Below are 12,056 nucleotides of genomic sequence, written 5' to 3' on the forward strand. Positions count from 1 at the left end.
GAGTTAAAACTAAAATAAATGTTTGTAAGAAGAACTAAGGCAACTTCTTGGTGATGTTTTCTTGTTTGTGTATGGTGTCTTGTTGAAAATGTGACTCTTCCTGTCAAAATAATATTTAAGACAATGCTTATACACACGTGCGCGCTATACTGCGATAACCGCGGTATACCGTCATTTCAAATGAAGGTTATCATACCGTCAAAAAATCAATATCGTGACATCCCTAGTTCAAATCTGGGTGCCCCTTTGCCCAACTGTTTTACATGTAGAAATATTATTTAATTAAATAAATTGAAGTAAACATTTACAATCTTAGCATTTTATGTAATGAGCAACACATTTCTACATTTCAAATACTCCTGATCATCACCTGAAACATAGGGTAAACAAACACCATTAAGCTGTTTAGGATTTCTTCATATGATACAAGCTGTGTTTTACATTCACCCAAGTTCTATTGGTGATATTATCAGTTTCAAATAGTCCATTGGAAGCTCATATGAATGTTATAAAACTGTGGTGGAAATATGCCCTTAATGAAATGTATTAATTTGTAGAGCTGACCAGAAGTGCACTGATGTCATTAGTTCTACAAGTTCCATACAGTCACCCACTCTATCACCTTTTTTAAAAAGGGCAGTTTTAAGCATTCAAGGGTTTAACTCAGTGGTAGAGCGTAGGAGTGCAGTTCAAGAAGTCCCTGTTTCATAACCATATACCCTCTTCAATAGATCCTGTTAAAATGTTTTTCAACCCAATGCACTGTAAGTAAAAATATGATATATCATCATTTCATATAAAAAAACAATGAACAATTGGGTTTAACTATGCTCTTAGCACAAAATCAACAAACTGCAGTAGAGAAGCAGTTAGGTTTTGCAGAATTTGTGCATTTGACAAAAGTTTTCTTTCCATGTTCCAAGATCTACATGTGATAAGAAATGTATGAATTCTTGCAATGGAAACGTCACTGTATTTTACCAAGGCAGATAAAGGACATCTTGTGTACCCATTATAGTTATAAGGAGGGTTGGGTGGCTGAAAATGCATTGCTTTGATGGTGATTGCATGTTGCTTCCACTTTGTACATATTACTGAATAAATAAAGGTCAACATTTCAGAAATGGGGCTGTAGCTCAGGGGTAGAGCATTTCACTGCAGATCAAAAGGTCCCTAGTTCAAATCTGGGTGCCCCCTTGTCCAACTGATTTACCTGTAGAAATATTTTTTTAAATAAATTGAAGAAAACATTTACAATCTTAGCATTTTATGTAATGAGAAACACATTTCTACATTTGAAATACTCCTGATCATCACCTGAAACATAGGGTAAACACCATTAAGCTGTTAGGATTTCTTAGTATGATACAAGCTGTGTTTTACATTCACCCAAGTTCTACTGGTGATATTATCAGTTTGAAATAGTCCATTGGAAGCTCATACGAATGTTATAAAACTGTGGTGGAAACCAATAATATGCCCTTAATGAAATGTATTAATTTGTACAGCTGACCAGAAGTGCACTGATGTCATTAGTTCTACAAGTTCCATACAGTCACCCACTCTATCACCTTTTTAAAAAAGGGCAGTTTTCAACATTCAAGGGTTTATGTCAGTGGTAGAGCGTAGGAGTGTAGTTCAAGAAGTCCCTGTTTCATACCCATATACCCTCTTCAACAGATCATGTTCTAATGTTTTTCAACCCAATGCACTGTAAGAAACAATAGGATATATCATCATTTCATATACAAAACAATGAACAATTGGGTTTAACTATGCTCTTAGCACAAAATCAACAAACTGCAATAGAGAAGCAGTTACATTTTGCAGAATTTGTGAATTTGACAAAAGATTTTTTTTCCATGTTCCAAGATCTACATGTGATACAAAATGTATGAATTCTTGCAATGGAAACCTCACTGTATTTTACCAAGGCAGATAAAGGACATCCTTTGCACCCCATTTACTTATAAGGAGGGTTTGGTGGTTGAAAATGCATTGCTTTTATGGTGATTGCATATTGCTTGCACTTTGTACATATTACTGAATTAATAAAGGTGTACATTTCAGAACTGGGGGTATAGCTCAGTGGTAGAGCATTTGACTGCAGATCAAGAGATCCCTAGTTCAAATCTGGGTGTTCCCTTGTCCAACTGTTTTACCTGTAGAAATATTTTGTTATTTAAATAAATTGAAGAACACATTTACAATCATAGCATTTTATGTAATGAGCAACACATTTCTACATTTCAAATACTCCTGATCATCTCCTGAAACATAGGGTAAACACCATGAAACTGTTTAGGATTTCTTCGTATGATACAAGCTGTGTTTTACATTCACCCAACTTCTACAGGTGATATTATCAGTTTGAAATAGTCCATTGGAAGCTAATATGAATGTTATAAAACTGTGGTGGAAACCAATAATATGCCCTTAATGAAATGTATTAATTTGTACAGCTGACCATACGTGAACTGATGTCATTAGTTCTACAAGTTCCATACAGTCACCCACTCTATCACCTTTTTAAAAAGGGCAGTTTTCAGCATTCAAGGGTTTATGTCAGTGGTAGAGCGTAGGAGTGCAGTTCAACAAGTCCCTGTTTCATAATCATATACCCTCTTCAATAGATCCTGTTAAAATGTATTTTTCAACCCAATGCACTGTAAGAAAATATAAGATATATCATCATTTAATATACAAAACAATGAACAATTGGGTTTAACTATGCTCTTAGCACAAAATCAACAAACTGCAGTAGAGAAGCAGTTACATTTTGCCGAATTTGTGCATTTGACAAAAGATTTTTTTTCCATGTTCCAAGATCTACATGTGATACAAAATGTATGAATTCTTGCAATGGAAACCTCACTCTATTTTACCAAGGCAGATAAAGGACATCCTTCGCACCCCATTTACTTATAAGGAGGGTTTGGTGGCTGAAAATGCATTGAATTGATGGTGATTGCATGTTGCTTCCACTTTGTACATATTACTGAATTAATAAAGGTGTACATTTCAGAATTGGGGGTATAGCTCAGTTTTAGAGCATTTGACTGCAGATCAAGAGGTCCCTAGTTCAAATCTGGGTGCCCCCTTGTTCAACTGTTTTACTGTAGAAATATTTTTTTAAATAAATTGAAGAAAACATTTACAATCTTAGCATTTTATGTAATGAGCAACACATTTCTACATGTGAAAGACTCCTGATCATCTCCTGAAACATAGGGTAAACACCATTAACCTGTTTTGGATTTCTTTCTATGATACAAGCTGTATTTTACATTCACCCAAGTTCTACTGGTGATATTATCAGTTTGAAAAAATCCATTGGAAGCTCATATGAATGTTATAAAACTGTGGTGGAAACCAATAATATGCCCTTAATGAAATGTATTAATTTGTACAGCTGACCAGAAGTGCACTGATGTCATTAGTTCTACAAGTTCGATAGAGTCACCCACTCTATCACCTTTTTAATAAAGGGCAGTTTTCAACATTCAACGGTTTATGTCAGTGGTAGAGCGTAGGAGTGTAGTTCAAGAAGTCCCTGTTTCATAACCATATACCCTCTTCAATAGATCCTGTTAAAATGTTTTTCAACCTAATGCACTGTAAGAAACAATCGGATATATCATCATTTCATATACAACACAATGAACAATTGGGTTTAACTATGCTCTTAGCACAAAATCAACAAACTGCAGTAGAGAAGCAGTTACATTTTGCAGAATTTGTGCATTTGACAAAAGATTTTTTTTCCATGTTCCAAGATCTACATGTCATAAGAAATGTATGAAGTCTTGCAATGGAAACCTCACTGTATTTTACCAAGGCAGATAAAGGACATCCTTCGCACCCCATACACTTATAAGGAGGGTTTTGAGGCTGAAAATGCATTGCTTTGATGGTGATTGCATGTTGCTTGTACTTTGTACATATTACTGAATTAATAAAGGTGAACTTTTCAGAACTGGGGTATAGCTCAGTGGTAGAGCATTTCACTGCAGATCAAGAGTTCCCTAGTTCAAAACTGGGTGCCCCCTTGTTCAACTGTTTTACCTGTAGAAATATTTTTCTAATTAAATAAATTGAAGAAAACATTTACAATTTTAGCATTTTATGTAATGAGCAACACATTTCTACATTAGAAATACTCCTGATTATCTCCTGAAACATAGGGTAAACACCATGAAACTGTTTAGGATTTCTTCATATGATACAAGCTGTGTTTCACATTCACCCAAGTTCTACTGGTGATATTATCAGTTTGAAATAGTCCATTGGAAGCTCATATGAATGTTATAAAACTGTGGTGGAAACCAATAATATGCCCTTAATGAAATGTATTAATTTGTACAGCTGACCAGAAGTGCACTGATGTCATTAGTTCTACAAGTTCCATACAGTCACCCACTCTATCACTTTTTTAAAAAAGGGCAGTTTTCAGCATTCAAGGGTTTAACTCAGTGGTCGAGCGTAGGAGTGCAGTTCAAGAAGTCCCTGTTTCATAACCATATACCCTCGTCAATAGATCCTGTTAAAATGTTTTTCAACTCAATGCACTGTAAGAAACAATAGGATATATCATCATTTCATATACAAAACAATGAACAATTGGGTTTAACTATGCTCTTAGCACAAAATCAACAAACTGCAGTAGAGAAGCAGTTACATTTTGCAGAATTTGTGCATTTGACAAAAGATTTTTTTTCCATGTTCCAAGATCTACATGTGATACCAAATGTATGAATTCTTGCAATGGAAACCTCACTGTATTTTACCAAGGCAGATAAAGGATATCCTTCACACCCCATACACTTATAAGGAGTGTTTGGTGGCTGAAAATGCATTGCTTTGATGGTGATTGCATTTTGCTTGTACTTTGTACATATTACTGAACTAATAAAGGTGAACTTTGCAGAACTTGGGTATAGCTCAGTGGTAGAGCATTTGACTACAAATCAAGAGGTCCCTAGTTCAAATCTGGGTGCCCAATTTTTCAACTGTTTTACCTGTAGAAATATTGTTATAATTAAATAAATTGAAGAAAACATTTACAATCTTAGCATGTTATGTAATGAGCAACACATTTCTACATTAGAAATACTCCTGATCATCTCCTGAAACATAGGGTAAACACCATGAAACTGTTTAGGATTTCTTCATATGATACAAGCTGTGTTTTACATTCACCCAGTTTCTACTGGTGATATTATCAGTTTGAAATAGTCCATTGGAAGCTCATATGAATGTTATAAAACTGTGGTGGAAACCAATAATATGCCCTTAATGAAATGTATTAATTTGTACAGCTGACCAGAAGTGCACTGATGTCATTAGTTCTACAAGTTCCATACAGTCACCCACTCTATCACCTTTTTCAAAAAGGGCAGTTTTCAGCATTCAAGGGTTTATGTCAGTGGTAGAGCGTAGGAGTGCTTTTCAAGAAGTCCCTGTTTCATAACCATATACCCTCTTCAATACTCCTGTTAAAATGTTTTTCAACCCAATGCACTGTAAGAAAGAATAGGATATATCATCATTTCATATAAAAAACAATGAACAATTGGGTTTAACTATGCTCTTAGCACAAAATCAACAAACTGCAGTAGAGAAGCAGTTACATTTTGCAGAATTTGTGCATTTGACAAAAGATTTTTTTTCCATGTTCCAAGATCTACATGTGATAAGAAATGTATGAAGTCTTGCAATGGAAACCTCACTGTATTTTAACAAGGCAGATAAAGGACATCCTTCGCACCCCATACACTTATAAGGAGGGTTTTGTGGCTGAAAATGCATTGCTTTGATGGTGATTGCATGTTGCTTGTACTTTGTACATATTACTGAATTAATAAAGGCAAACTTTTCAGAACTGGGGTATAGCTCAGTGGTAGTGCATTTCACTGCAGATCAAGAGTTCCCTAGTTCAAAACTGGGTGCCCCCTTGTTCAACTGTTTTACCTGTAGAAATATTTTTCTAATTAAATAAATTGAAGAAAACATTTACAATCTTAGCATTTTATGTAATGAGCAACACATTTCTACATTAGAAATACTCCTGATTATCTCCTGAAACATAGGGTAAACACCATGAAACTGTTTAGGATTTCTTCATATGATACAAGCTGTGTTTTACATTCACCCAAGTTCTACTGGTGATATTATCAGTTTGAAATAGTCCATTGGAAGTTCATATGAATGTTATAAAACTGTGGTGGAAACCAATAATATGCCCTTAATGAAATGTATTAATTTGTACAGCTGACCAGAAGTGCACCGATGTCATTAGATCTACAAGTTCCATACAGTCACCCACTCTATCACCTTTTTAAAAAAGGGCAGTTTTCAGCATGTAAGGGTTTATGTCAGTGGTAGAGCGTAGAAGTGCTTTTCAAGAAGTCCCTGGTTCATAACCATATACCCTCTTCAATAGATCCTGTTAAAATGTTTTTCAACCCAATGCACTGTAAGAAACAATAGGATATATCATCATTTCATATAAAAAACAATGAACAATTGGGTTTAACTATGCTCTTAGCACAAAATCAACAAAATGCAATAGAGAAGCAGTTACGTTTTGCAGAATTTGTGCATTTGACAAACGTTTTTTTTCCATGTTCCAAGATCTACATGTGATACGAAATGTATGAATTCTTGCAGTGGAAACCTCACTGTATTTTAACAAGGCAGATAAAGGACATCCTTCGCACCCCTTATACTTATAAGGAGGGTTTGGTGGCTGAAAATGCATTGCTTTGATGGTGATTGCATGTTGCTTCCACTTTGTACATATTACTGAATAAATAAAGGTGAACATTTCAGAAATGGGGGTATAGCTCAGGGGTAGAGCATTTCACTGCAGATGAAAAGGTCCCTAGTTCAAATCTGGGTGCCCCCTTGTCCAACTGTTTTACCTGTAGAAATATGTTTTTAATTAAATAAATTGAAGTAAACATTTACAATTTTAGCATTTTATGTAATGAACAACACATTTCTACATTTGAAATACTCCTGATCATCACCTGAAACATAGGGTAAACACCATTAAGCTGTTTAGGATTTCTTCATATGATACAAGCTGTGTTTTACATTCACCCAAGTTCTACTGGTGATATGATCAGTTTGAAATAGTCCATTGGAAGCTCTTATGAATGTTATAAAACTGTGGTGGAAACCAATAATATGCCCTTAATGAAATGTATTAATTTGTACAGCTGACCAGAAGTGCACTGATGCCATTAGTTCTACAAGTTCCATAGAGTCACCCACTCTATCACCTTTTTAAAAAAAGGGCAGTTTTCAACATTCAAGGGTTTATGTGAGTGGTAGAGCGTAGGAGTGTAGTTCAAGAAGTCCCTGTTTCATAACCATATACCCTCTTCAATAGATCCTGTTAAAATGTTTTTCAACCCAATGCACTGTAACAAACAATCGGATATATCATCATTTCATATACAAAACAATGAACAATTGGGTTTAAATATGCTCTTAGCACACAATCAACAAACTGCAGTAGAGAAGCAGTTACATTTTGCAGAATTTGTGCATTTGACAAAAGATTTTTTTTCCATGTTCCAAGATCTACATGTGATAAGAAATGTATGAAGTCTTGCAATGGAAACCTCACTGTATTTTAACAAGGCAGATAAAGGACATCCTTCGCACCCCATACACTTATAAGGAGGGTTTTGAGGCTGAAAATGCATTGCTTTGATGGTGATTGCATGTTGCTTGTACTTTGTACATATTACTGAATTAATAAAGGCGAACTTTTCAGAACTGGGGTATAGCTCAGTGGTAGTGCATTTCACTGCAGATCAAGAGTTCCCTAGTTCAAAACTGGGTGCCCCCTTGTGCAACTGTTTTAATTGTAGAAATATTTTTCTAATTAAATAAATTGAAGAAAACATTTACAATCTTAGCATTTTATGTAATGAGCAACACATTTCTACATTAGAAATACTCCTGATTATCTCCTGAAACATAGGGTAAACACCATGAAACTGTTTAGGATTTCTTCATATGATACAAGCTGTGTTTTACATTCACCCAAGTTCTACTGGTGATATTATCAGTTTGAAATAGTCCATTGGAAGTTCATATGAATGTTATAAAACTGTGGTGGAAACCAATAATATGCCCTTAATGAAATGTATTAATTTGTACAGCTGACCAGAAGTGCACCGATGTCATTAGATCTACAAGTTCCATACAGTCACCCACTCTATCACCTTTTTAAAAAAGGGCAGTTTTCAGCATGTAAGGGTTTATGTCAGTGGTAGAGAGTAGAAGTGCTTTTCAAGAAGTCCCTGTTTCATAACCATATACCCTCTTCAATAGATCCTGTTAAAATGTTTTTCAACCCAATGCACTGTAACAAACAATCGGATATATCATCATTTCATATACAAAACAATGAACAATTGGGTTTAAATATGCTCTTAGCACACAATCAACAAACTGCAGTAGAGAAGCAGTTACATTTTGCAGAATTTGTGCATTTGACAAAAGATTTTTTTTCCATGTTCCAAGATCTACATGTGATAAGAAATGTATGAAGTCTTGCAATGGAAACCTCACTGTATTTTAACAAGGCAGATAAAGGACATCCTTCGCACCCCATACACTTATAAGGAGGGTTTTGAGGCTGAAAATGCATTGCTTTGATGGTGATTGCATGTTGCTTGTACTTTGTACATATTACTGAATTAATAAAGGCGAACTTTTCAGAACTGGGGTATAGCTCAGTGGTAGTGCATTTCACTGCAGATCAAGAGTTCCCTAGTTCAAAACTGGGTGCCCCCTTGTGCAACTGTTTTACCTGTAGAAATATTTTTCTAATTAAATAAATTGAAGAAAACATTTACAATCTTAGCATTTTATGTAATGAGCAACACATTTCTACATTAGAAATACTCCTGATTATCTCCTGAAACATAGGGTAAACACCATGAAACTGTTTAGGATTTCTTCATATGATACAAGCTGTGTTTTACATTCACCCAAGTTCTACTGGTGATATTATCAGTTTGAAATAGTCCATTGGAAGTTCATATGAATGTTATAAAACTGTGGTGGAAACCAATAATATGCCCTTAATGAAATGTATTAATTTGTACAGCTGACCAGAAGTGCACCGATGTCATTAGATCTACAAGTTCCATACAGTCACCCACTCTATCACCTTTTTAAAAAAGGGCAGTTTTCAGCATGTAAGGGTTTATGTCAGTGGTAGAGCGTAGAAGTGCTTTTCAAGAAGTCCCTGTTTCATAACCATATACCCTCTTCAATAGATCCTGTTAAAATGTTTTTCAACCCAATGCACTGTAACAAACAATCGGATATATCATCATTTCATATACAAAACAATGAACAATTGGGTTTAAATATGCTCTTAGCACACAATCAACAAACTGCAGTAGAGAAGCAGTTACATTTTGCAGAATTTGTGCATTTGACAAAAGATTTTTTTTCCATGTTCCAAGATCTACATGTGATAAGAAATGTATGAAGTCTTGCAATGGAAACCTCACTGTATTTTAACAAGGCAGATAAAGGTCATCCTTCGCACCCCATACACTTATAAGGAGGGTTTTGTAGCTGAAAATGCATTGCTTTGATGGTGATTGCATGTTGCTTGTACTTTGTACATATTACTGAATTAATAAAGGCGAACTTTTCAGAACTGGGGTATAGCTCAGTGGTAGTGCATTTCACTGCAGATCAAGAGTTCCCTAGTTCAAAACTGGGTGCCCCCTTGTTCAACTGTTTTACCTGTAGAAATATTTTTCTAATTAAATAAATTGAAGAAAACATTTACAATCTTAGCATTTTATGTAATGAGCAACACATTTCTACATTAGAAATACTCCTGATTATCTCCTGAAACATAGGGTAAACACCATGAAACTGTTTAGGATTTCTTCATATGATACAAGCTGTGTTTTACATTCACCCAAGTTCTACTGGTGATATTATCAGTTTGAAATAGTCCATTGGAAGTTCATATGAATGTTATAAAACTGTGGTGGAAACCAATAATATGCCCTTAATGAAATGTATTAATTTGTACAGCTGACCAGAAGTGCACCGATGTCATTAGATCTACAAGTTCCATACAGTCACCCACTCTATCACCTTTTTAAAAAAGGGCAGTTTTCAGCATGTAAGGGTTTATGTCAGTGGTAGAGCGTAGAAGTGCTTTTCAAGAAGTCCCTGGTTCATAACCATATACCCTCTTCAATAGATCCTGATAAAATGTTTTTCAACCCAATGCACTGTAAGAAACAATAGGATATATCATCATTTCATATAAAAAACAATGAACAATTGGGTTTAACTATGCTCTTAGCACAAAATCAACAAAATGCAGTAGAGAAGCAGTTACGTTTTGCAGAATTTGTGCATTTGACAAACGTTTTTTTTCCATGTTCCAAGATCTACATGTGATACGAAATGTATGAATTCTTGCAGTGGAAACCTCACTGTATTTTACCAAGGCAGATAAAGGACATCCTTCGCACCCCATATACTTATAAGGAGGGTTTGGTGGCTGAAAATGCATTGTTTTGATGGTGATTCCATGTTGTTTGCACTTTGTACATATTACTGAATTAATAAATGTGAACTTTTCAGAACTGGCGGTATAGCTCAGTGGTAAAGCATTTGACTACAGATCAAGAGGTCCCTAGTTCAAATCTGGGTGCCCCCTTGTTCAACTGTTTTACCTGTAGAAATATGTTTTTTTATTAAATAAATTAAAGAAAACATTTACAATCTTAGCATTTTATGTAATGAGCAACACATTTCTACATTTGACATAATCCTGATCATCTCCTGAAACATAGGGTAAACACCATGAAACCTTTTAGGATTTCTTCATATGATACAAGCTGTGTTTTACATTCACCCAAGTTCTACTGGTGATATTATCAGTTTGAAATAGTCCATTGGAAGCTCATATGAATGTTATAAAACTGTGGTGGAAACCAATAATATGCCCTTAATGAAATGTATTAATTTGTACAGCTGACCAGAAGTGCACTGATGTCATTAGTTCTACAAGTTCCATACAGTCACCCACTCTATCACCTTTTTAAAAAAGGGCAGTTTTCAGCATTCAAGGGTTTATGTAAGTGGTAGAGTGTAGGAGGGCTTTTCAAGAAGTTCCTGTTTCATAACCATATACCCTCTTCAATAGATCCTGTTAAAATGTATTTTTTAACCGAATGCACTGTAAGAAACAATAAGATATATCATCATTTCATATACAAAACAATGAACAATTGGGTTTAACTATCCTCTTAGCACAAAATCAACAAACTGCAGTAGAGAAGCAGTTACATTTTGCAGAATTTGTGCATTTGACAAAATATTTTTTTTCCATGTTCCAAGATCTACATGTGATACGAAATGTATGAATTCTTGCAATGGAAACCTCACTGTATTTTACCAAGGCAGATAAAGGACATCTTTTGTACCCCTTATACTTATAAGGAGGGTTTGGTGGCTGAAAATGCATTGCTTTGATGGTGATTGCATGTTGCTTGCACTTTGTACATATTACTGAATAAATAAAGGTGAACATTTCAGAAATGGGGGTATAGCTCAGGGGTAGAGCATTTCACTGCAGATCAAAAGGTCCCTGGTTCAAATCTGGGTGCCCCCTTGTCCAACTGTTTTACCTGTAGAAATATTTTTTTAATTAAATAAATTGTAGTAAACATTTACAATCTTAGCATTTTATGTAATGAGCAACACATTTCTACATTTGAAATACTCCTGATCATCTCCTGAAACATAGGGTAAACACCATGAAACTGTTTCGGATTTCTTCGTATGATACAAGCTGTGTTTTACATTCACCCAAGTTCTACTGGTGATATTATCAGTTTGAAATATTCCATTGGAAGCTCATATGAATGTTATAAAAACTGTGGTGGAAACCAATAATATGCCCTTAATAAAATGTATTAATTTGTACAGCTGACCAGAAGTGCACTGATGTCATTAGTTCTACAAGTTCCATACAGTCACCCACTCTATCA

General features: G+C 35.0%; 4 non-coding genes across 4 annotated transcripts; all 4 read left to right on the forward strand.

Moving 5' to 3' along the window:
• Positions 1-2,074: 2,074 nt before the first annotated feature.
• Positions 2,075-2,146, forward strand: TRNAC-GCA (transfer RNA cysteine (anticodon GCA)). The gene has a single exon. It is a non-coding gene; the product is annotated as a tRNA-Cys (tRNA).
• A 2,784-nt stretch (positions 2,147-4,930) lies between these two features.
• Positions 4,931-5,002, forward strand: TRNAC-ACA (transfer RNA cysteine (anticodon ACA)). Its single transcript has one exon. It is a non-coding gene; the product is annotated as a tRNA-Cys (tRNA).
• Positions 5,003-6,835: 1,833 nt separating this feature from the next.
• On the forward strand, positions 6,836-6,907 carry TRNAC-GCA (transfer RNA cysteine (anticodon GCA)). Its single transcript has one exon. It is a non-coding gene; the product is annotated as a tRNA-Cys (tRNA).
• A 3,741-nt stretch (positions 6,908-10,648) lies between these two features.
• TRNAC-ACA (transfer RNA cysteine (anticodon ACA)) lies at positions 10,649-10,720 on the forward strand. Its single transcript has one exon. It is a non-coding gene; the product is annotated as a tRNA-Cys (tRNA).
• The last annotated feature ends 1,336 nt before the right edge of the window (positions 10,721-12,056 follow it).

The sequence above is a fragment of the Ambystoma mexicanum genome, chromosome 4q (assembly GCF_040938575.1).
Source record: "Ambystoma mexicanum isolate Mex_15411 chromosome 4q, UKY_AmexF1_1, whole genome shotgun sequence".
Taxonomy (NCBI): domain Eukaryota; kingdom Metazoa; phylum Chordata; class Amphibia; order Caudata; family Ambystomatidae; genus Ambystoma; species Ambystoma mexicanum.